Source organism: Amblyraja radiata, chromosome 4 (assembly GCF_010909765.2).
Source record: "Amblyraja radiata isolate CabotCenter1 chromosome 4, sAmbRad1.1.pri, whole genome shotgun sequence".
NCBI classification, from domain to species: Eukaryota; Metazoa; Chordata; class Chondrichthyes; order Rajiformes; family Rajidae; genus Amblyraja; species Amblyraja radiata.
In genome coordinates, this window is record NC_045959.1 from 103,358,490 (window position 1) to 103,385,506 (window position 27,017).

Below are 27,017 nucleotides of genomic sequence, written 5' to 3' on the forward strand. Positions count from 1 at the left end.
TGAGAATCCTGGGCAACAGTTAGCGCAGATAATGCAGGCAGGAAACGTGCTTTACAAGGGCGGTCACGGTGGCGCAGCGGGGGAGTTGCTGCCTTACAGCGAATGCAGCGCCGGAGACCAGGGTTCGATCCTGACCACGGGCGCTGTCTGTACGGAATTTGTACGTTCTCCCCGTGACCTGCGTGGGTTTTCTCCGAAATCTTCGGTTTCCTCCCACACTCCAAAGATGCGCAGGTTTGTAGGTTAATTGGCTTGGTAAATGAAAAAATTGTCCCTAGTGGGTGTAGGATGGTGTTAATATGCGGGGATCGCTGGTCGCCACGGACCCGGACGGCCGAAGGGCTTGTTTCCGCGTGTATCTCTAAACTAAACAAGCTGGGAAGAAACTGTCCCTGTGCCAGGAGGTGTGCGTTTTCACACTTCTCTACCTTTTGCCCGATGGGAGAGGGGAGAAGAGGGAGTGGCCAGGGTGCGACTCGTCCTTGATTATGCTGCTGGCCTTGCCGAGGCAGCGTGCGGTGTAAATGGAAGGGAGTCAATGGCACAATGATGCCCAGAATAAGAAATAACGGTTCATTCTTATTATTATTGAATTGAATGCATCTTTAAATATAGTTGATCACTTGGAGGAATAACACCAATGGTGACAATTATATTATGGGGATAAGTTAACTGCATCTATTATTTTTACTTTTAGTTTAGTTTAGTTTCTAGATACCGCGTGGAAAGAGGCCCTTCGGCCCACCGGGTCCGCGCTGACCAGCGATCCCCGCACATTAACACTATCCTACACCCACTAGGGACAATTTTTACATTTAACAAGCCAATTAACCTACAAACCAGTACGTCTTTGGAGTTTGGGAGGAAACCAGAGATTTCGGAGAAAACCCACGCGGGTCACGGGGAGAATGTACAAACTCCGTACAGACAGCACCCGTAGTCGGGATCAAACCTGGGTCTTCGACGCCTCATTCGCTGTAAGGCAGCAACTCTACCGCTGCGCCACCGTAGAAATACAACGTAGAAACAGGCCCTTCGGCCCACCGAGTCCGCGCCGACCAGCAATCACCCATATTCTATCCTACACACATTACAATTTACAATTTTTACCAAAGCCAATTAACCTACAAAAACCCCACACAGGTCACGGGGAGAACGTACAAACTCCGCGCAGACAGCACCTGCGGTCAGGATGGAACCTGGGTCTCCGGCGCTGTAAGGCAGCCACTCTACCGCTGCACCACTGTGCCGCAAACTCTTCCACTCCTCTTTCCCATATGTCGTCACAACATAGAAGGAGGCTACTTGGCTCATTAGGTTCACATCTTCTCAGAGAGTCATCCTACTCCTTCACTACTGTTTCCTGTAACCCCCCATTCACTAATTGAGATTGCAGATGGATGACTGAAGATGTCCCCTTCTCTCTCCGACTGTCAGAATCACGGGATATGGGGAGAAAGCAGGAACGGGGTACTGATTTTGGATGATCAGCCATGATCATATTGAATGGCGGTGCTGACTCGAATGGCCTACTCCTGCACCGATGTTCTATGTTTCTATGTCTTTAGACGTAACTTTAGACTTTAGCGGTACAGCATGGAAACAGGCCCTTTGGCCCACCGAGTCCGTGCCGACCAGCGATCCCCGTATACTAGCCCTATCCTACACGCTAGGGACAATTTACAATTATACCAAGCCAATTAAACTACAAGCCTGCACGTCTTTAGAGTGTGAAAGGAAACCGGACCACCCGGGGAAAACCCGCCCAGGTCACGGGGAGAACGTACAAACTCCGTACAGACAAGTACCCTGTGGTCAGGATGGAACCTGGGTCTCTGGCGCTGTATAGGCTGCAACTCTACCGCTGCGCCACCGCGCCCGCCCAAATAGTCTGCAACTCTGTTTCTCCCCCCCACCTTGTGTTAACTCTAACCTCCATACCTACAGCACAGCAGCACCTCTAAATATTTTAGTATATATCGTATTTTAATATGTTTAATTTTTAACATATGTTGATTTGATACATCTTAATTTTTAGTTTATTAAATTAGAAATGAATTGGTCATAAAATCGAGACAAAAGAGGTATGGTATATTGATGAAAATAAATAAATGTAGCTGAATTTTTAATTGATATGCATACTGGCACATTTTTGTCTTGAACAAAACACTACTCTTTGCGTTTCCTTCTTTGGCAAGAAATTGTGGAAATGACTGAGAGGAATTCTTGGTGGTGGAGCTCTGTGCAGGGATGGGCTGTCCGCCCTCTGATGGGATCACAGTAGGTAGTCAAAAGAAGCAAACGCACTAAAAAAGAATGTGTAGGAAGGAACTGCAGATGCTTGTTTACACCGAAGATAGACACAAAATGCTGGAGTAACCCAGCGGGACAGGCAGCATCTCTGGAGAGAAAGAATGGGTGGACGTTTCAGGTTGAGACCCTTCTTCAAAAGGTCTGAAGAACCGAAATGTCACCCGTTCCTTCTCCGCAGAGATGCTGCCTGTCCCACTAATAAATGTTTGAATTACAAACTCTAAAAAAATAGTTTATTTTGGAAATGCAACGCAGAAGCCCACCGAGTCCACGCCGGCCATCGATCACCCCATCCCCCGTACACCTTTCTGTCCTAAACTCTAGGGTCGATTTTAGAGAAGCTAATTAACCTACAAACCTGTACGTCTTTGGAGTGTGGGAGAAAACCGGAGCACCCGGGAAAAAACCCACGCAGGTCACGGGGAGAACGTACAAACTCCGTACAGACAGCACCCGTAGTCATGATTGGTCTCGGGTCTCGGGTGCTCTAAGGCAGCAGCTCTACCGCTGCGCCACCGTACCGCCCACTTCCCGAGAGATAATCAAGCCTGTCAAAGAATTAACACATTCTCAATGCGTTAGGGTTAGACATAAACATACAGTTATACAGCATTGAAACAGGCCCTTCGGCCCAACTTGCTCACGCCGGCCCACATGTCCCAGCTACACTAGTCCCACATGCCCGCGTTTGGTCCATATCTCTCCAGACCTGTACCCGTCTAACTGTCTCTTAAACGTTGGGATAGTCCCAGCCTCAACTACCTTCTCTGGCAGCTTGTTCCATACACCCACCACCCTTTGCGTGAAAAGGTTACCCCTCAGATTCCTAAATCTTAAATCTTAGGGTTAGGTCAAAGCCATCCAGATAACATTTAAAAGTTAGAGGGGGAAGGGCAAGGGGGGGGGGGGGGGGTGCAAGGGGGGGGGGGGGGGGACAAGGGGGGGGGGCAGGGGAGGGGAGGGCAAGGGGGGGGGATCAGTGGCGCCACAAGGGACCCCGTTAGCCGCACCTGCGCAGTTGGAGGCTACGGGTAAGTGGTGGAATATTGCGTTGGGGGAACGGGACCCAACGGGTCCCACTTAGTCTGGTTTAAAAGTTAAAAAAGTTAAAAATACAACATATATTAAAATGTGAACTACTGAAAAAAACTTTTTAAAGCATGAATACACCTGAGAGGACTTCACTACACCTTTAAACTCATAAAAACATTCCCAACACCATAAAAAAAACTAAATGAATACTCCAGTAGAATTTCAACACAGCATTTTAGAAAGTTTAGGAAGAGCATATTTCGACTATGAATCAACCTTTGGCAAAGAAATTGGATTTCTTCCATTTTTGGTCTCCAGAGCAGGCCAAATGGGGAGAGTTTAGTTCAGTTTAGTTTAGTTTGGAGATACAGGGTGGAAACAGGCCCTTCGGCCCACAGAGTCCAGGCCGACCATCGATCACCCGTTCACACTAGTTCCATCCTACACACTAGATGCACAGAGTCTCTTGCCCAGAGTAGGGGAAAGGAGGACCAGAGGACATAGGTTGAAGGTGAAGGCTAAAAGATTGAATAGGAAATTGAGGGGTAACTTTTTCACACAAAGGGTGGATGGGCTAATGGAAAGGGCTGCCAGAGGAGGAAGTTGAGGTAGGGACTATTGCAACGTTTATGAAACAATTAGACAGGTACATGGATAGGACAGGTTTAGAGGGATATGGGCCAAACGCAGGAAGGTGGGACCAGTATAGATGGGACTTGTTGATCAGCATGGGTAATTAGGGCCGAAGGGAATCCTCACACACGAACCTCGATTCATTTTAACTCCTGGGCTGTAGAGTCCTTTACAGCACCTTAGTACGAGTAGGATATTGTTAGTGTATGGGGATCACTGGTCGGCACGGACTCGGTGGGCCAAAGGGCCTGTTTCCGCGCTGTATTATCTCTGAACACGATGAGGTAAAGCTATTTCACCCAGAGTTGTGAATCTGTGGAATTCTCTGCCACAGAAGGCAGTGGAGGCCAATTCACTGGATGTTTTCAAGAGTGAGTTAGATTTAGCTCTTCGGTCTAACGGAATCAAGGGATATGGGGAAAATGCAGGAACTGATTTTGGATGATCATCCATGATCATATTGAATGGCGGTGCTGGCTCGAAGGGCCAAATGTCCTACTCCTGCACTTATTTTCTATGTTTTTATGTGTAAGAAAGAACTGCAGATGCTGGATAAAATCGAAGGTAGACACAAAATGCTGGAGTAACTCAGCGGATGAGGCAGCAGCTCTGGAGAGGAGGAATGGGTGATGTTTCGGGTCGAGAACCGTCTTCAGACCCTTCTGAAGACGGTTCTTCAGAAGGGTCGCGACCCGAAATGTGACCCATTCCTTCTCTCCAGAGATGCTGCCTCACTCGCTGAGTTACTCCAGCATTCCATGTTACTATGTTTTCTATGAAACTAAACTAAACTAAAATGTAACATGAACTCCCAACAATACTCAATACACCCTTTCAAAATTAACAACAACTTTCCTACAACAGGGTGACATATTTTCTACAACAGAGACATCTCCTGGGTCCCACTCGCCCCTCTAGCAGGGTCAAACAAAGAGGAGGATCCGAAGAAGGATCTCGACCCAAAACGTCACCCATTCCTTCTCTCCAGAGATAGAAACATAGAAAATAGGTGCAGGAGGAGGCCATTCGGCCCTTCGAGCCAGCACCGCCATTCATTGTGATCATGGCTGATCGTCCCCTATCAATAACCAGTGCCTGCCTTCTACCCATATCCCTTGACTCCACTAGCCCCTAGAGCTCCATCTAACTCTCTCTTAAATCCATCCAGTGACTTGGCCTCCACTGCCCTCTGTGGCAGGGAATTCCATAAATTCACAACTCTCTGGGTGAAAAGGTTTTTTCTCACCTCAGTCTTAAATGACCTCCCCTTTATTCTAAGACTGTGACCCCTGGTTCTGGACTCGCCCAACATTGGGAACATTTTTCCTGCATCTAGCTTGTCCAGTCCTTTTATAATTTTATATGTCTCTATAAGATACCCCCTCATCCTTCTAAACTCCAGTGAATACAAGCCTAGTCTTTTCAATCTTTCCTCATATGACAGTCCCGCCATCCCAGGGATCAATCTCGTGAACCTACGCTGCACTGCCTCAGATGATGCCTGTCCTGCTGAGTTACTCCAGCTTTTTGTGTCTATCTTCGGTTTAAACCAACATCTGCAGTTCCTTCCTACACAGATCAAAGAGGAGTCCACCTAGGCCTACCTGATCTCCCTTTTGCTAAACGCTTTAACTCCCCCTTCCATTCCCACACTGACCTTTCTGCCCTGGGCCTCCTCCATTGTCAGAGTGAGGCGCAAAGCAAATTGGAGGAACAGCACCTCATATTTCGCTTGGGCAGCTTACACCCCAGCGGTATGAGTGTAGATTTCCCTACAAGTAACACTTGCATCCCCGCTCTCTCTGTCCCTCCCCCACCCTAGTGGACGTACTGGTTGCCCTGTCGTCCTGTTGTATTTCAGGTTCTGTGTAACTCACTATCACCTAGCCCACAGCCAACAATGGACCATTGTGGGCTCCACCTTTTCTTGATCATCGTTGCTTTTCGCATATTTTTCAGTCACCTGTCTACATCACCGTCTATATCTCTCGTTTCCCTTTCCCCTGACTCTCAGCCTGAAGAAGGGTCTCGACCTGAAACGTCGCCTATTCCTGTTCTCCAGAGATGTTGCCTGACCTGCTGAGTCATAAGGTCATAAGTGGCAGCAGTAGAATTAGGCCATTCGGCCCATCAAGTCTACTCCGCCATTCAATCATGGCTCATCTATCTCTCCCTCCTAAACCCATTCTCCTGCCTTCTCTCCATAATCTCTGACACCCGTACTAATCAAGAATCTATCTATCTCTGCCTTAAAAATATCCACTGACTTGGCCTCCACAGCCTTCGGTGGCAAACAATTCCACAGATTCACCACCCTCTGACTGAAATAGTTATTGGGTCTTTCTTCAGTTTAAACCAGTATCTGCAATTCCTTCCTTCCGACACAGAGAGGAGAAAATAGCAGTTACTCTGTGGTACTCAAGGGAATGGAAAAAACCCAAAACCATTTCAAATATTTCATGTCACTTCAACTGTGTGCATGGTGTCAAGAATTTTCAAAACTTGGAGAATTGTCAAAACTTGGAGTATATAACTTTCTTTTTAAGTTATAAGGACTAAGTACACAAGGAACTCTGAACAACAACACAAGTTTAAATCGTCTGGGGGGGGATCAGGGCAGAATATGTATCACAGATGGCATCATAACATAATCTATTCTCCAGCCATGGAACATTTCAGAGAATTTTGTTCAGATTTAGTAGATAAATATACCGCATGAAAATGTTAAATCGCAAGTAATCACACTTTCCCGAACGTCTTCATTCAAATGGAATTCAATTAGAAACATTGCAACTTAAACACATAACCTATAGAAACATATAAAATTCTTAAGGGATTGGATGTAGGAAACATGTTCCCGATGTTGGGGGAGTCCAGAACCAGGGGTCACAGTTTAAGAATAAGGGGTCGGCCATTTGGGACTGAGATGAGGAAAAACATTTTCACCCAGAGAATTGTGAATCTGTGGAATTCTCTGCAACAGAAGGCAGTGGAGGCCAATTCACTGGATGTTTTCAAGAGAGAGTTAGATTTAGCTCACAGGGCTAAAGGAATCAAGGGATAAGAGGAAAAAGCAGGAACGGGGTATTGATTTTTGATGATCATTGAATGGTGGTGCTGGCTCGAAGGGCTGAATGGCCTACTGCACCTATTTTTCTATGTTTCTAATTATGTGTAAAGCTGAAGGATAGAAGAATTTGGAGGGACCTCATTGAAACGTACTGAATAATGAAAGGCTTGGATCGAGTGGATGTGGAGAGGATGTTTCCACTAGTGGGAGAGTCGAGGACCAGAGGTCGAAGCCTCAGAATTAAAGGACGTTCCTTTGAGAAGGAGATGAGGAATTTCTTTAGTCAGAAGCTGGTGAATCTGTGGAATTATTTGCCATGGAAGGCTGTGGAGGCCAAGTCAATGGATATTTTTAAGGCAGAGATAGATAGATTCTTGATTAGTACGGGTGTCAGGGGTTATGGAGAGAAGGCAGGAGAATGGGGATAGGAGGGAGAGATAGATCAGCCATGATTGAATGGGCCTTATAGGGGTGTACAAAACCATGAGAGGAATAGATTGGATGAACGCACAGTCTCTTGCTCATAGTAGGGGAATCGAGAACTAGAGGACATTGGTTTAAGTTGAGGGGGAAAGATTCGATAAGGGCAACTTTTTACAGAAAGAGTAGGTGTACGGAACGAGCTTCCGGAGGAGGTAGTTGAGGCTGGGACTATCACAATTTTTAACAAACATTTGGACAGGTTTGGAGGGATATGGACCAAGCGCAGGCAGGTGGGACTAGTGTAGATGGGAGATGTTGGTCGATATGGGAAAGTTGGGCCGAAGGGCCTGTTTCCACGCTGTATCACTCTATGATTATTGAGGTCCTCACTCAAGAAACCCAATTGTTTTTTAACTCCTGGGCCTCATCCAAAGAACCGTGAACCATATTCTTACAGCACAAAGCTCGCAGAAATAGCTGTACTGCTGTTAGAAATAGTCGTGTCCATAAGTATAGTGCTCTGGGAATAAGGGACATGAAATTTGGGCTGGTCACCAACAAATTGGCAAATGGCGGTACGGAGGCGCAGTGATCGTATTGCTGCCTCACGGCGCCAGAGACCCAAGTTCGATCCTGACTAATGGTGCTGTCTGTAGGGAGTACAAACTCAGTACGGATAGCACCCATGGTCAGGATCAAACTCTGGCACTGTAAGGCAGCAATTCTATCCCAGCATCGTTCTCCCCATGACCTGCGTGGCTTTTCTCCGGGTGCTCTGGTTTCCTCCCACACTCCAAAGACGTACAGGTTAGTAGGTTAACTGGCTTCGGTATTATTATAAATTGTCCCTAGTATGTGTAGGATAGTGTTAGTGTATGGGGATTGCTGGCCGGGGCGGACTCGGTGGGCCGCAGGGTCTGTTTCCGCGCTGTATCTCTAACCTAAACTAAACTAAGATGATTGCGCTGAGAACTGATGAAACATGGGGATTCTTTCAGAAGGCTCCCCATCCCCTTCAGAAGATTTATTTTCCAAATTGACATTGAGTCTTTCTTGGCCTCCTGCCAGGGCTTGTTGGTGACATTAAATTACGTTTCAATGAGGTCCCCCCTCATTCTTCTATCCTTCAGCTTTACATATAGTTTGTGTTTAAGTTGCAATGTTTCTAAATACATTTGAATGAAAACTTTCTGGAGAGTGTGATTACTGCACTTTCATGCGATATATTTATATCTACTAAATCCAAACACAATTCTCTGAAACGTTCCATGGCTGGGGAATAGATTATGCTATGATGCCATCTGGGATACACATTCTGCTCTGTTCACCTCATCTCCTTCCTGAAGGAACGTCCTTTAATTCTGAGGCTGTGCCCTCTGGTCCTAGACTCTCCCACTAGTGGAAGCGTCCTCTCCACGTCCACTCTATCCAGGCCTATCCAGGTGTGGGCAGACAGGTGGGATACACAAAGTGCGGGATGTTCACCTGCCGAGCAGGTCCGTGCTGGTGGGCCCCGCCGATCGCTGCCTGGATGGGGGGGGAGGAGCCCGTCGAGCCGCCTCTGCTCATCCACCGCCGACCAGAGACCAGGAGGGTGGAGCCATCAACACCCCTGTGTGTGACTGATATGGGGAGAAGGCAGGACCATGAGGTTCTTGTCTTACAGTGTGTCTATCTTTGGTGTAAACCAGTTCCTTCCTACACTGTTCCACATCTGTTTTGCACATAGTCATAGAATCATAGAGTGATACAGCGTGGAAGCAGACCCTTCCCGGGATGTCGGGACTGTCATATGTTGTGAGAATGGAGCGGCTGGGCTTGTACACTCTGGAATTTAGAAGGATGAGAGCGAATCTTATTGAAACATATAAGATTATTAAGGTTTTGGACACGCTAGAGGCAGGTAACATGTTCCCGATGTTGGGGGAGTCCAGAACCATGGGCCGCAGCTTAAGAATAAGGGGTAAACCATTTAGAACGGAGATGAGGAAAACATTTTCACCCAGAGAGTTGTGAGTCTGCGGAATTTTCCGCCTCAGAGGGCAGTGGAGGCCAATCCTTTGGAGGCTTTCAAGAGAGAGTTAGATAGGGCTCTTAAAGATAGCGGTGTCAAGGGATATGGGGAGAAGGCAGGAACGGGGTACTGATTGTGGATGATCAGCCATGATCACAATGAATGGCGGTGCTGGCTCAAAGGGACGAATGGCCTACTCCTGCACCTATTATCTATTGTCCTTCAGCCCAACTTGCCCACATTGGCCAACAATGTCCCAGCTACACTAGTCCCACCTGCCTGCGTTTGGTCCAAACCTGTCCTAGCCATGTACCTGTCTAACTGTTTCTTAAACATTGGGACAGTCCCCGCCTCAACTACATCCTCTGGCAGCTTGTTCCATACACCCACCAAAAAAAGTTACCCCTCAGATTCCTATTAAATCTTTACACCTTCAGCTTAAACCTATGTCCTCTGGTTCTCGATTCACCTGCACCGGCAAGAGGCACTACCCGCTCTATTCCTCTCATACACCTCTGCAAGATCAAAGGAGGGTGAGATAGATCAGCCATGATTGAATGGCGGGGTAGGCGTGATGGGTCGAATGGCCTAATTCTGCTCTTATCACTAATGATCGACGAGGAACGTGACGGAGGGAGGAGCGAGGGCGGTAGGAGGCGCATCCACGGGTAATGGGAGGAAACCAGAGCACCCAGAGGAAACCCACGCGGTCACAGAGAGAACGTGCAAATTCCACATAGACAGCGCCCAAGGTCAGGTCAAACCCGGGTTTAGTTTAGAGATCCACCGCAGAAACAGGCCCTTCGGCCCACCGAGTCCGCACCGACCGGCGATCCCCGTACATTAACACTATCCTAAACGCACTCGGGACAATTTACCAGTTTGGTCTCCTAATCTGAGGAAAGACATTCTTGCCATAGAGGGAGTACAGAGAAGGTTCACCAGACTGATTCCTGGGATGGCAGGACTTTCATATGAAGAAAGACTGGATAGACTCGGCTTGTACTCGCTAGAATTTAGAAGATTGAGGGGGGATCTTATAGAGACTTACAAAATTCTTAAGTGGTTGGACAGGCTAGATGCAGGAAGATTGTTCCCGATGTTGGGGAAGTCCAGAACAAGAGGTCACAGTTTAAGGATAAGGGGGAAGTCTTTTAGGACCGAGATGAGACTTTTTTTTTTCACAAAGTGGTGAATCTGTGGAACTCTCTGCCACAGAAAGTAGTTGAGGCCAGTTCATTGGCTATATTTGAGGGAGTTTGATGTGGCCCTTGTGGCTAAAGGGATCAGGGAGTAGGGAGAGAAGGCAGGTATAGGGTACTGAGTTGGATGATCAGCCATGATCATATTGAATGGCATTGCAGGCTCGAAGGGCCGAATGGCCTACTCCTGCACCTATTTTCTATGTTTCTACACTTATACCAAGCCAATTAGCCTACAAACCTGCACGCCTTTGGAGTGTGGGAGGAAACCGAAGCGGTCGGAGAAAACCCACGCTGGCCACGGGGAGAACGAACAAACTCTGTACAGACAAGCACCCGTGGTCAGGATCGTACCCGGGTCTCTGGCGCTGTAAGGCAACAGCTCTACCAACTGCGCCACATTTAGGGCGCACGGTGGTGCAGCGGCAGAGTCGCCATGTGTGTTAGTTGCTGTATCTCCAAACTGAAAGTATAGTTTGGGTGGGGAGACCATCGTGAGAATCTAAATGGGAGGAAAAATGGGGAAGATTACTATCCAGAGAAAGCTATTTCTTTTCTTGTGTGTCTTTACTCTCTCGACTGAATCTCATCTCTGCCAGGTTCGCAAGTTGAAACTTTGGACATGGTTTTCCAAATAACTTGCAATATTACATGTGCTGCGGACCGAGTTTCCCCTGTATGTTTTTGAAGGCTTATCGCTGAGGATTGAACAAACGTAAACAAACGGCCCCTTGGGGGACTCAATTTAAGTGCAAATTAAAAGCAGGAAATTATTGGTTTTCATCACACTTCCGGCAAAGTTATGATTAGGAAATAGGATCGTTTTGCAAGCCAAGTATAATTCACTTTGTAGCCGTGTGTGTCGAAGCTTCATTCTGCCTGCCATCTGTTGGCAATCTGGAATCGAGGGAGTTTGTTCGGATGGTGCCAAGTGATGTCTGTAGTGTTAAAACATAGATGACCCATCTTTATAGCTTGTTTTTATTGATGCTGAGTATTGAGTTAGTTACCCTGCCATTTTTGCGTTGATCTGATGCGAACGCAAAAAATGGTAGTTTCTTTCCAAAACCATTTGGAAACAAACTAGCGCAGCGGTAGAGTTACTGCCTTATAGCTTTTACATCGCCGGAGGCCCGGGTTCGATCCCGACTACGGGTGCTGTCTGTACAGAGTTTGTTGTGTTCTCCCCGTGTCCTGCGTGGGTTTTTTCTCCGAGGGATCTTCGGTTTCCTCCCACACTCCAAAGACATGCAGGTTAATTGTTCTCCCTGTGACCTGCGTGGGTTTTCACCGAGATCTTCTCCAGTTTCCTCCCACACTCCAAAGACGTGCATGGTTTGTAGTGTGTAGGGAGGGTAGTGTTAATGGGCGGGGATCGCTGGTCGGCACGGATTCGGTGGGCCGAAGGGCCTGTTTCCACGCTGTATCTCTGAACTAAACTAAACTAAAGCAGATGAGCAAACTATCTTCAAGTCGGGCTTTAGTTTTGGGTTCTGGAATTGGGAGAAGGTGAGGATATGTTCCAAGGCCCAACCTGTTGCCATGGTGCCACCACCATTTGTCCTGACTCCACATCGCAAGCAGTCCACGTGAAAGGTAAGCGCATTGTTTTGCACTCGCGTACTAATCACTTGACGCTTCTCGAAACTGGAAGCCATGTGTTTGCATATCTTTTAATCGTTTGTTCTATATCTCTCTATATCACCGCCTCAGTCTCCCGTTTTCCCCTGACTCTCAGTCTGAAGAAGGGTCTCAACCAGAAACGTCACCTATTCCATTCCTTTATCTCTCTATAGGGAGGTTGCACGGCAGTCGAGGTCACGACCCGTGACCTGTACTGATGCCACGCAACGCCATCTGGAGTACACGCGGTGAACTGCAGGTAGGCACTAACTATGGCTGCCAGTACAGCGGGCCCTTCTTCTATCCCAGCATCCGGACTCCACGCTGACTGGTCCCACACTCGCGGGCCGTCTGTTCCCAATGCTGGGGGGGGCAGTGACTCTGGGTGGTCCGAGGGACCAGACTGTCCCCATCTCTGCTGCAGCTAACCAGGTCGTTGCCGGGATTTCGTCCACGTGTGACCTCTGCCCTGAGCCGCGGCCACGCTCCACCCGGCCCCGTGTGTGTGGGCGCTGCCGACCCACAGCCCGTGAGAGTGCAGCCACACAGGGGGAGACGGGGCGGAGAGCGGCCATGGCCAGACAGCGCTGACCCCGGGGGGAGAGTGGGGGCTGTCCCAAGGGATGCGCTCCTTCAGCCGCTTACATCTTGATGCTCGGGTTCAGGGCAAAGATACTAAAGCATTTGGTTCAGAGCGCTCAGTCACCTTCTACAATTATTTACAGCGCAAAAATTGACCATTTTGGCAGTTTTTAACAGGTAAGAAAGTACGCGTTGTGTGTGTTAGCAGTGTATGCTGGAGGCTGCCATGTCCTCCAGAAGGATTCTGCTCCGTGCATCACGCCCTTTGACCCGATGACCTTACGTGCAACCCCCCCTATAACACCGTCTCTATCTCTGGTTTCCCTTTCCCCTGACTCCCAGTCTGAAGAAGGGCCTCGACCAGAAACGTCACCTATTCTTTTCCTCCAGAGATGCTGCCTGACCCGCTGAGTTACTCCAGCATTTTGTGGTCTATCTTCGGTGTAAACCAGCATCTGCGGTTCCTTCCTACACAACCTACAAACCTGCATGTCCTTTGGAGCATGGGAGGAAACCGGAGCACCCGGAGGAAACCCCCGCGGTCACGGGGAGAACGCACAATCCAGATGGCACCTGTGGACGGGATCGAGCCCGGCGCTGAAAGTCAGCGACTCTACCGTTGCGCCACCCAACTATTGAGTAAACGAAGGGACAGCTAAAATTGGCCGTGCATGCACGAAAGCAGTCAGACAGAGTGGACACTCTGGAGTCCAGGGGCGCAATGTCCTACAGTTTCCAATCAGCGAACTCTCGACTCCTTCTACCCTCGCCCCACAACAGGTTGACAGGTTGCCAGCGACCATCTCCTCCAGTCTCCGGTAAGATTGTTAAGGGTTTGGACACGCTAAAGGCAGGAAACATGTTCCCGATGTTGGGAGAGTCCAGAACCAGGGGCCACAGTTTAAGAATAAGGAGTAAGCCATTTAGAACGGAGACGAGGAAACACTTTTTCTCACAGAGAGTGGTGAGTCTGTGGAATTCTCTGCCTCAGAGGGTGGTGGAGGCCAGTTCTCTGGATGCTTTCAAGAGAGAGCTGGATAGGACTATTAAAAATAACGGAGTCAGGGGATATGGGGAGAAGGCAGGAACGGGGTACTGATTGTGGATGATCAGCCATGATCATATTGAATGGCGGTGCTGGCTCGAAGGGCCGAATGGCCTACTCCTGCACCTATTGTCTATTGTCTATCCACCAAGTGAGAGCCATCTTCCTTCGTGCCGACAGGGGTTTGTTGTCGCTGGGCTTGGCAATGGCTTTCTGCGGCAGCTGGCAGTGGATGCGTTTCGGGCAGGTGGGAGTGTGGGAAGGGGTTGTGTTGTTTGCTGGGGGTTGGAAGGTTTAAATTATAGATCTTCTGGTAGAGTCTGGAACATCCCCAGGCAATCTGCGGTGTTTGGCATCTCTGGTTTGTCTTCGCAGTGCATCTGGAGATCGGGTTGTGAAGCAGTCTTATTCATTCAGCTGCAAGCTGACATGTATTGCCAAAACAGAATGGGCTCCCAGGACAATACAGTGAGGACTGGCTGTGAAACTAAACCATAGCAGCAGAGATTAACAGGCCACCCAGCTGCCTATATATTACACAATCCCTGTGCTTCTACAATATATAGCTTGTAATAGCCGGGTCCTCGCGGGTCAGTTGGAGGGGCCTCACCTTGCGGGTTGGAGCCCGGGTTAGTGGTGCCCGCGGCTGGGACCCGGGTCGGCACCACGGACTGATGCCTCAGGAGCGGACTCGGCAGCGGTGTGGAGGGGTCGGTGCAGCGGCCGATGATAGACGGTGGGGCCTCGGCCGGTGGTGAAGCCTCGCGGGTCGATAGACAATAGACAATAGGTGCAGGAGTGGGCCATTCGGCCCTTCGAGCCAGCACCGCCATTCAATGTGATCATGGCTGATCATCCCCAATCAGTACCCCGTTCCTGCCTTCTCCTCATATCCCCTGACTCCGCTATTTTTAAGAGCCCTATCTAGCTCTCTCTTGAAAGCATCCAGAGAACCTGCCTCCACCGCCCCCTGAGGCAGAGAAGTCCACAGACTCACCACTCTCTGTGAGAAAAAGTGTTTCCTCGTCTCCGTTCTAAATGGCTTACTCCTTATTCTTAAATTTTGGCCCCTGGTTCTGGACTCCCCCAACATCGGGAACATGTTTCCTGCCTCTAGCGTGTCCAAGCCCTTAACAATCTTATATGTTTCAATGAGGTACCCTCTCATCCTTCTAAACTCCAGAGTGTACAAGCCCAGCTGCTCCATTCTCTCAGCTTATAACAGTCCCGCCATCCCGGGAATTAACCTTGTAATTCGACCGTCGACCCGCGGTCGGCGGTCGATGAGAGCGTGGAGGGACCGCCGTGAGAGGGGGGAGGGGAAGGACAATGGACAATGGGGACCCGGCATGAGGGAACCGTTGTGGGGAAGTGGGGGGGGGGGGAGATGAAACAAAGGAGGAGCCGGCGTGCTTTGTAACTTTGTCAGTGCCGTAGGTGGCCGCTATTTGTATACATTGGGTAAGCAAGCAAAGAATCTCACTGTGCCTTGTCATCTGAGGCAATATAGTATTCCAAGCCATTCCATAATAAGCTCACCATAAAAAGAAACCATTGATATTTACCAATGAGATGTTGACCACCATACTGTTCTCATCCTCTAAGTTAATATGTTGTGATACTTTTTCTTTCCAATCTTTAGACCAGATTTTAGAGATTCAGCGTGGAAACAGGCCCTTCGGCCCACCGAGTCCACGCCGACCAGCAACCAACCTCCTACACTAGCACTGTCTTACACATTGGGAACAATTTACAATGCAGAGAAGCCAATTAACCTGCAAACCTATACTATTTTTTAGTACCATTAGAGATACAGCGTGGAAACAGGCCCTTCGGCCCACCGTGTACACACTGACCCGTGATCACTAGCACTATCCCACACACCAGGGACAATTTACAATTCACAGAAGCCCATTAACCTACAAACCTGTACGTCTTTGGAAACCGGAGCACCCGGAGAAAATCCACGAGGTGACAGGGAGAACATACAAACTCCGTACAGACAGCACCCGTAGTAAGGATGGAACCCGGGTCTCTGGCGATGTGAGGTAGCAACTCTTGTGCTGTGCCACCATGCCACCAACTGCACCATTGGAATTTTGATCTTCAAATTTGAGGAAGGACCTTCTTGCTATTGAGGGAGTGCAGCGTAGGTTCACAAGGTTAATTCCCAGGATGGCGGAACTGTTATACAGTGGCTTGCAAAAGATTTCATACCCCTTGAACTTTTCCACATTTTGTTAAGTTACAACCACAAACGTAAATGTATTTTATTGGGATTTTATGTGATAGACCAACACAAAGTGGTGCATAATTGTGAAGTGGAAGGAAAATGATACATGGCGTGCAAAAGTATTCAGCCCCCCTGAGTCAATACTTTGTAGAACCACCTTTCTCTGCAATTACAGCTGCAAGTCTTTTGGGGTATGTCTCTACCAGCTTTGCACATCTAGAGACTGGAATTTTTGCCCAATCTTCTTTGCAAAATAGCTCAAGCTCAGTCAGATTGGATGGAGAGCATCTGTGAACAGCAATTTTCAAGTCTTGCCAGAGATTCTCAATTGGATTTAGGTCTGGACTTTGACTGGGCCATTCTAACACATGAATATGCTTTGATCTAAACCATTCCATTGTAGCTCTGGCTGTATGTTTAGGGTCGTTGTCCTGCTGGAAGGTGAACCTCCGCCCCAGTCTCAAGTCTTTTGCAGACTCTAACAGGTTTTCTTCCAAGATTGCCCTGTATTTGGCTCCATCCATCTTCCCATCAACTCTGACCAGCTTCCCTGTCCCTGCTGAATAAAAGCATCCCCACAGCATGATGCTGCCACCACCATGTTTCACAGTGGGGATGGTGTGTTCAGGGTGATGTGCAGTGTTAGTTTTCCGCCACACATAGCGTTTTGCATTTAGGCCAAAAACTTCAATTTTGGTCTCATCTGACCAGAGCACCTTCCTCCACATGTTTGCTGTGTCCCCCACATGGCTTATGGCAAACTGCAAACGGGACTTCTTATGGCTTTTTTTCAACAATGGCTTTCTTCTTGCCACTCTTCCATAAAGGCCCGATTTGTGGAGTGCACGACTAATAGTTGTCCTGTGGACAGATTCTCCCACCTGAGCTGTGGATCTTTGCAGCTCCTCCAGAGTTACCATGGGCCTCTTGGCTGCTTCTCTGATCAATGCTTTCCTTGCCCGGCCTGTCAGTTTAGGTGGACGGCCATGTCTTGGTAGGTTTGCAGTTGTGCCATACTCTTTCCATTTTCGGATGATGGATTGAACAGTGCTCTGTGAGATGTTCAAAGCTTGGGATATTTTTTTATAACCTAACCCTGCTTTAAACTTCTCCACATCTTTATCCCTGACCTGTCTGCTGTGTTCCTTGGGCTTCATGATGTTGTTTCTTCACTAATGTTCTCTAACAAACCTCTGAGGCCTTCACAGAACAGCTGTATTTATACTGAGATTAGATTACACACAAGTGGACTCTATTTACCAATTAGGTGACTTCTGAAGGCAATTGGCAGCACTGGATTTTATTTAGGGGTATCAGAGTAAAGGGGGCTGAATACTTTTGCGCGCCACACTTTTCAGTTTTTTATTTGTAAAAAAATTTGAAAACCATGTATCATTTTCCTTCCACTTCACAATTATGCACCACTTTGTGTTGGTCTATCACATAAAATCCCAATAAAATACATTTACGTTTGTGGTTGTAACGTGACAAAATGTGGAAAAGTTCAAGGGATATGAAAACTTTTGCAAGCAACTGTATGTTGATAGAATGGAGTGGCTTGGCTTGCATACTCTGGAATTTAGAAGGATGAGTGGGGATCTTATTGAAACATATAAGATTATTAAGGGTTTGGGCATGCTAGAGGCAGGAAACATGTTCCCGCTGTTGGGGGAGTCCAGAACCAGGGGCCACAGTTTAAGAATAAGGGGTAAGCCATTTAGAACGGAGATGAGGAAAAACTTTTTCACACTGAGGTTTGTGAATCTGCGAAATTCTCTGCCAACCGCAGGCAGTGGAGGCCAATTCTCTGGATGTTTTCAAGAGACAGTTAGATAAAGCTCTTGAAGATAGCGGAGTCAGTGGATATATCGAGAAGGCAGGAACGGGGTACTGATTGTGGATGATCAGCCATGATCACAGTGAATGGCGGTGCTGGCACGAAGGGCCAAATGGCCTACTCCTGCACCTATTGTCTTTTGTCTATAAAATCATTTAATCACTAAATAAGATGAATTTCTTTCCATTTTTGTTTTGTTGGTGTGTAAAGGACAAGGAAAATAGTAACAGGCTGATAGCCAGTTCAGTTTCCAGAACGAGTGAACTTTGACAAAAAAATGTTACTAGTCACATCAGATACTTATGGAGAATATTAATTCCCGTTGAAGTTTTAATGGTTTAGTTTAGTACATAAACTTTGAATTATTGAATTAAATTATATTAATTTATTAGATTAGATTACTGCCTATTTTACTTGCTAGATCTTTGTAGATAGACAGACAGATTGATGGTGATGGAAACGCACAAGACTGCAGACGCTGGAAACTTGATCACATCGTGAAGTGCTGGAGGAACTCAGTGGGTTTCAGTGAATCAGTTGACTAAACCTGACATCGGTCTCTACTAGTCAAGTCAAGAGTCAAGAGTGTTTTATTGTCATATGTCCCGGATCGGACAATGCAATTCTTACTTGCTGCAGCACAACAGAATCTGCAAATATGTAAACATAGTTCATAACAGGGGGAGAGAAAAAAAAGAAAAAGTTCAATGAATAACAAATATAGTGCAATAATAATATGGTCTTTTGCAATTCAGAGCTCAGAGCTTATTTATTGTTGTGTTTAATAGCCTGATGGCTATGGGGAAGAAGCTGTTCCTGAACCTGGACGTTACAGTTTTCAGGCTCCTGTACCTTTCTTCCTGATGGCAATGGTGAGATGAGTGTGTGGCCAGGATGGTGTGGGTCATTGATGATTTTGGCTGCCTTTTTGAGGCAGCGACTATGATAGATCCCTTCGACGGTGGGGAGGTCAAAGCCGGTGATGGACTGGGCAGTGGTCACAACTTTTTGTTGTCTATTTCGCTCCTGGACGTACAAGTTGCTGAACCAGGCCACGATGCAACCAGTCAGGATGCTCTCTACCGTGCACCTGTAGAAGGTTTAGGAGAATCCTCTTCGACATGCCGAATCTCCATAATCTTCTCAGGAAGTAGAGTCGCTGATGTGCCTTCTTTATAATTGCATCGGTGTGCTGGGCCCAGGAAAGATATTCGGAAATGTGCCCGCCCAGGAATTTGAAGTTATTAACCCTCCACCACCATTGATATAAACAGGATTGTGGGTCCTCATCCTTCCCCTACCAAAGCCCACAATCAGTTCCTTAGCCTTACTGATGTTGAGAGCCAGGTTATTGTGCTGGCACCATTTGGTCAGTCGGTCGATCTCACTTCTATACTTTGACTCGTCCCCATCTGTGATTCGTCCAACAACAGTGGTGTCGTCGTCGAACTTGATGATGGAGTTCGCATTATTGCCGGCTACACAGTCATGGGTATAGAGTGAGTACAGCAGGGGGCTGAGCACGCAGCCTTGAGGTGCTCCCATACTAATTGTTACTGAGGATGAAGTGTTTCCGCCAATTTGAACAGACTGTGGTCTGTGGATGAGGAAGTCAAGGATCCAATTGCAGAGAGATGCGCAGAGACCCAGTTCCGTGAGCTTGGTAACCAGCTTGGAGGGGATTTTTTAAAATTTATTTTTTTATTTTTTATTTTATTAGAAGTAAGTACAATACAGTGGCACCTTTTTACAGGTTCCCAAAATTATGTTAACATAATACATTCTCTGTACAACTTCATTTAAAAAAAAATTTTTAAAGAGAGAAATAAGAAAGAAAGAGATAGTAAAGAATAGAGGAAAGTCTAGTGTGTGTGAATAAAAAGGAGGAAAAAGAGATAGAGGAAAATAAATAAGCAAGAAAGGGATAATGGTAGTAAACGCCGAGCTGTAGTCTATAAGATGCTATGAGAATGCAGGGTGACTTGGACAGGTTGGGGGAGTGGGCGGATGCATGGCAGATGACGTTGAATGTGGAGAAATGTCAGGTTATCCACTTTCAGGAAGGCAGATTACTATCTAAATGGCGTCAAGTTGGGAAAGGGGGAAGTACAGCGAGATCTGGGGGGTCCTTGTTCATCAGTCTATGAAAGTAAGCATGCAGGTACAGCAGGCAGTGAAGAAAGCGAATGGCATGTTGGCCTTTATAACACGAGGAGTCGAGTATAGGAGCAAAGAGGTCCTTCTGCAGTTGTACAGAGCCCTAATGAAACCACACCTGGAGTATTGTGTGCATTTTTGGTCCCCTAATTTGAGGAAGGACATTCTTGCTATTGAGGGAGTGCAGCGTAGGTTTACAAGGTTAAATCCTGGAATGGCGGGACTGTCATATGCTGAGAGAATGAAGCAGCTGGGCTTGTACACTCTGTAGTTTAGAAGGATGAGAGGGCATCTTATTGAAACATATAAGATTGTTAAGGGTTTAGACACGCTGGAGGCAGGAAACATGTTCCCGATGTTGGGGGAGTTCAGAACCAGGGGCCACAGTTTAAGAATAAGGAGTAAGCCATTTAGAATGGAGACGAGGAAACACTTTTTCTCACAGAGAATTGTGAGTTTGTGGAATTCTCTGCCTCAGAGGGCGGTGGAGGCCAGTTCTCTGGATGCTTTCAAGAGAGAGCTGGATAGGGCTCTTAAAGATAGCGGAGTCAGGGGATATGGGGAAAAGGCAGGAACGGGGTACTGATTGGGGATGATCAGCCTTAAATTGCGGTGCTGGCTCGAAGGGCCGAATGGCCTACTCCTGCATCTATTGTCTATAAACAACAGCCTGACGTAAATGCTTTTATTATCCAAGTGGTCCAATGCGTAGTGGAGAGCCAGTGAAATTGCATCCTCCTTTGACCTGTTGTGGCGGTATGCGAACTGTAGTGGGTCGAGGTTCTTGTCGAGTTAGTAGTTGATGTGCACCATAACATACCTCTCAAAGCACTTCATCACCACAGACGTTAGTGCCACTGGTCGATAGTCATTGAGGCATGTCACCTTACTCTTCTTGGGCACCGGTATTATTGATGCCCTCTTAAAGCAAGTGTCAGTTCACAAGGTACACAAAAATGCTGGAGTAACTCAGCGGGTGCAGCAGCATCTATGGAGCGAAGGAGATAGGCAACGTTTTGGGCCGAAACCCTTCTTCAGTCCCTCCAACTCTGTCAGTTCACAAGTACGGGCTATGGGGAGAAGGCAGGAGAATGGGATTAGGAGGGAGAGATAGATCAGCCATGAATGAATGGCAGAGTTGATGGGCCGAATGGCCTAATTCTGCTCCTATGACCTTATTGTACCAGGATTATTTGTAGATCTTATTCACATTTTGCACGCTTTACAATGTGGCCATTTTTCCCATCAAGCAGAATCAGAGAGCGTGTAGAGTTGGTTTATCATTCATTCTTGCCCATTATTCACCCCAAAGTTCCTTGAGGCGGATTAATACAGACTGCATTGGCATCAGACGATGCGAATGACATGAATTTAAAGCATTCCAATGCATTGAATTCACATGTATTTTGATATCAGTTAAATTCGTGAGAGAAACGTGCCTCTGGAGTAATGTTGTTTAGTTTAATTTAGAAATACAGCATGATAACTGTCCCTGCAGTCTACTGACTCCAGGCAGACCGTCGGTTACCCGTTCACAGTCATTCCTTGGTGTCGCACTTTCTCATCCACTCCCTGCACACTGGCGGCAATTAACCTACAAGCCTGAGATAGACACAAAATGCTGGAGTAACTCAGCGGGGACAGCCGGCATCTCTGGAGAAAAAGAATGGGTGACGCTTCATGTCGACCCGAAACGTCACCCGTTCCTTCTCTCCAGAGATGCTGCCTCTCCCCGCTGAGTTCCTCCATCGTTTTTGTGCCTACCTTCGGTTTAAACCAGCATCTGCAGTTCTTTCCAGTACATAACCTACAAATCCGCACGCCTTTGGAGTGTGGGGGGAAAACCCACGCGGTCACAGGGAGAACGTGCAAACTCCACACGGACAGCAGCTGAGGACAGAATCAAACCCAGGTTGCTGTCGCTGTAAGGCAGTAGCTCTACCAGCTGCTCCACTATGCCACCTTTGCAGAACGACAAAAATATAGTTAAAACATGAACATTTGTCGTACATTTCGGGAGTACATGAGATTTTTGCAGTACATTTTTGTAGTACATACGTACATTTTGCCGATTTTTTAATAAAATGTCAAGAAAATTCCCAATAAATAACTGCTAGATATTATTTGTTATTATTTTAGTCTAAAGTTACATCAATGCTCTATGGAAGATGTATAGTGCATTGGATGTGCGGTGAATGACATATAAAAACATCTTAAAATAAATTAGCTTGTCAAAATTTGCTACCAATTGACTTCCTCTCGAGTATAAACTTTGAAATGGAAACACCTGTGTAATTCCATGCAATATTACTCAAGGGATTCATTCTCTTGCTCAGATTCCGTAAGATGTTTTGAGGATAGATGGAAATCCTGGCACGCTGAGATTAATAATGACAATTATTTAACAGGGTTTAAATATTTGCTTTCTTTAGATGTTACAAATTTAATTTCATTTAGAGACACAGTGTGGAATTAGTACTGGTAGTAGAGGTTATGGGGTGAATTAGTACTAGTACTACTAGTAGAGGTTATGGGGTGAAGGCAGGAGAATGGGGTCGAGTGGAAGAGATGGATCAGCCATGATTGAACGGGGGACGATGGGCCGAATGGCCGAATTCTGCTCCTATTACTTCTGAACCTATGGAAACAGGCTCTTTGGTCCACCAAGTCCGTGCCGACCAGCGATCACTTGCACTAACCTACACGCACTAGGGATCATTTACAATCTTTACCGTAACCCATTAACCTGCGAACCTGCACCTCTTTGGAGTGTGGGAGTAAAACCCCTGTCCCACGGTATGAGTTCATTCCAAGAGTTCTCCCGAGTTTGCCCTGATTCGAACTCGGAGATTTACGGTAATGGCCACTCGTCGGTACTCGGGGCTCTCGTGGACATTTTTCATCATGTTGAAAAATCTTCACGAGTCTTCCCGTGCTTACCTGCTGTTAGCGAGTCTTCCCGAGTACCTGCCGTTAACGCTAAGAGACGCCCCCGAGCTCCGACGTACCCACTACGTTCATTCTCCGTGCTTACCAAGAGTTTTATTTTTTTTTAACTCGGGCGAGCTCTTGGAATGAACTCGCACTGTGGGACAGGGCTATAAACCGGAGCACCCAGAGAAAACGTTGGCAGTCACAGGGAGAACGTACAAACTCAGCACAGGCAGCACCGAAGGCAGTCCAGGATCGAACCCGGGTCTCTGGCGCTGTAAAGGCAGTAACTCTACATATCCATGCAGCAAAATTTCAAAATAGCAGTGTGATAATGGCCCCAACAATTTTACTGGTGATTCCACAGAGAATCGCAAGCATCTTATTCTCTCTGGGTCAGCTTGTAACTCACAATCGGTGCAGCAAAGCATAAGTAGATGGATTCCTGAGATGGTGGGCTTGCTATGCGAGAGATTAAGCAGACTGGACTTACAGTATATTCTCTGGAGTTTAGAAGAATGAGAGGTGATCTCATTGAAACAAGCAACGTTCTTGCTGGGCTTGAAAGACTAAAGGCAGAGACGATGCTTCCCCCCACTGTGGCGCCTAGTCGCAGGGGGTCACAGTCTCAAAGTAAGGCAGCTCTGTTCAGGATTGAAAGGAAGAGAAATCCTTTCACCTTGCTCAGGGCGACACGGTGGCGCAGCGGCAGAGTTGCTGCCTTACAGCGCCAGAGACCCGGGTTCGATCCCGATTGCCAGTGGTGTTTTTACGGAGTTTGTATGTTCTCCCCGTGACCCTCGTGAGTTTTCATAAGGTCATAAGTGATAGGAGCAGAATTAGGCCATTCGGCTCATCAAGTCTACTCCGCCATTCAAGCATGGCTGATCTATCCAACCCTCCTAACCCCGTCTCCCCAGGAAACGCCCACACTAATAGTAAGATTAAACGAGAATTTACCAGTTTGAAATTTGATCTTTATTTAATGAGGAGATATGTAAGTAAGTAAGTAAGTAAACTTTATTTATATAGCGCATTTTAAGTCAATTTGCATTGACCCCAAAGCGCTTTACATAATTTAAATAATAATAAGTTCCATTGCAAACCATAGAAAAAGGTTTTTTAAAAAAATGAATAAAAATGGACACAACATATTACAGAGTTCAACACAAACATCCCCCCACAGCAGAATCCAAACATTTCCACTGCGGGGGAAAGGCACCAGAAAGTTAAGTCCTCTTCCTCTGTGAAACATCCCGAGGTCAGGGCCCATCTGTGGCCGTGCAGCCAGTCCGATGATTTTCAGGGCCCTCTTGCCGTAAAGATGAAACATCGGCGTCGGGTGAAACATTCCTCAGCGGCTTGGAAAAGTCTGGAGCGGCTGTCCCCTCCCCGGAGAGCGGAGACCGCGGCACTCGTAGTCCTCCGGCCGCGCCGGCTGGAGCTCCGACCCCGGCGAACTCGATCTCTGGCTCTGCGGCGATCCAAATCCAAATCCAGCGCCGCCTGCGGCCGAACGCCCGCAGCCACAGCTCCGCGATGTTGGAAGTCGGCGACCAAAGCGCTCCGGAGCTTACCGCACGGCGACCCGGTAGGCATCGCCCGCTCCTTGTTGGTATCCCAACGCTGCGCCACCGCCGCCGAAGCTGTAGTCCCAGCCGGTCCCGACAGGAAAACGCCGCTCCCCTTTCGGTGGTAGGCCGCGAGGACGGGGCGAAGAAACAGCACGGAGGGATGCTGCCTCACCGACCAGGTAGGGGACTAAGAATAAAGTTTCCCCCTTCCCCACCCCCACCCCCCACATAGAAGATCTCCACTAACATAAAATAAAATAAAGAAAGGTGTAGAGGCGGACTGCGGGCAGGCTGCCATACACTGCCATACACAGACGGCGCCCACTCCCGCACATATGTTAGTGATTACGTGAAGAAGCCCTGCCAGTTCACATGCGCATCAATCTTCAAAGCAGCGGTATGAAATCACAGGTTAAAATAATTGAAATAACATAGTAAGATCAGAAACTTGAGAACTATCAGATGACCTTTGTGAGAGAGGGTTGGGAGTGGAGGGCACGTAATGACCAACGTATCTCCTCATAAAATAAAGATCAAACTTCAAACTGGTAAGTTCTCGTTTAATTTTACTATTTTATTTCGGAGTCACGTGAGTGATTCCGTGAAGAGTTCAAAGCTCTGTGATTTCATACCGTAGATTCAAATCCCGGCGTCTCACTGCATCGATTGACTCAGGATGAGTGAATAATCAACAATGCATTAGCCATGACATTGATTTAAACGTATTAATGGTTTACGTTAATAAATAAATCAATAGCAACCCGTCTATCTCAGGGGAGGCTAAAATTTGAATGTAAAACATAATGGGCAAATAGCCCTGGGTCGGCAATCAGCCTATGGTAAAACATTTTTTCGAAAATTAATTTACTTGACCATCCTGCGGCCGCGAGGAGATGGTCGATGGGAACATCCATTGCCCTGGCCGCTGATGTTGATGCCGCCCTGGTGGAATGAGATGTAAATTGGTAGTGTTAATACCCGCATAAACCAGAACCTTCTTCAGCCACCTTGAAATAGTCTGAACTGACCTTTTCTTGTGTGGTTGTTTGTGGCTAATAAACAATGCTGATTCCACACCTCTTAGGGTTCTGGTGGCCTTGTTAAAATATAGCAAACGTGCCCGTACTCATAGACGTGAGTCCTTGGGGTATGCCGAAATATGACTAAGGATGTAGCTGGAGCCCCCTGGTGAAGTATTGTTAAGACACTGTACATATCCAAAACTGTCTATACTTGTACTGAGAGAACTTGTGTTAAAGATATCTCTTACAAACTCGATATCCGGGGTTGAAAACCCGACAGAGTGGGTCCCGTTTGCTGCAGCCAATATGATGGGAAGGTACGTTGGGCACTGTTAATTAACAGTCAATAACCGAATTATTGTCAAAAACCATTTAAGCATGAAATGGAAGACGTCAGTAATCGGTACCATATTAAATGTAACATTAACATTAAACAAACCGCTTCCAATCTCCTCAATAGGAAATGTACTGCTTTTTCGGTGCTATCCCTGCACTCTGCAGTGAGCACAACCATGGATTGATGTGACAATCCGACCCGTAAGGCAGTCCATTCAGAATGTGTAAGCCAATAATTGTTTTATTATGTAGAGGCTGGCTTCCTGAACCACAGTTTGAACCAGCAAAGTTTTCGTTTTTAGAATAACCATATATGGTTGTATTATTATGCCTGACGGAAGCGGGAAGCATGGCTGCATAGTCAGACAGTACGAAAACTAAAGCGAGATCTTGCTGACTTTATTTCAAGACCCGACTGATGAGGCAAAATGGAGAAAGGCATAAAAGAACATTCCTCCTTCTTGTGGCGAGAATGTATCTCTCACCACTGTTATGCCACATATTTTTGCAATCAGTGAAAAAGCATGAACCATATTTTCATAAATACTTTGTGATTCAACACTTATTCTGTGTTGTCCTGAATCTGAACTTGATGATCCACCAGTTGCAAGGAATTAGGTAAATATTACAGGATACTTTACTTGATTGCCATGTGACTAACATCTGCCACCACCGTAGTGTATCAACTTGAAGTTGGGCTTGTAGATTATGTATTCGCTCAATAGCCCTTTACCCATGGGATACGTCTAGCATCTATAGCTAGTTGATACCAACAACTGAAGAATTGGCAACTCATGCAAATCTCCTCCACCTCCAACTAGAGATGACATTCGCAATTTTCCATCTTAGAGCACTTAGCTGGAGCAATGCTGAATACTGTTTGTTCATCATTGTGACTTAGGTAGTTTCAGCTGGTCATAGAATAAGCCTGTTAACAATCACCCACATGTCATTTGAGAGATTGCTACTTTGCACAATGTCAGTTCCCCG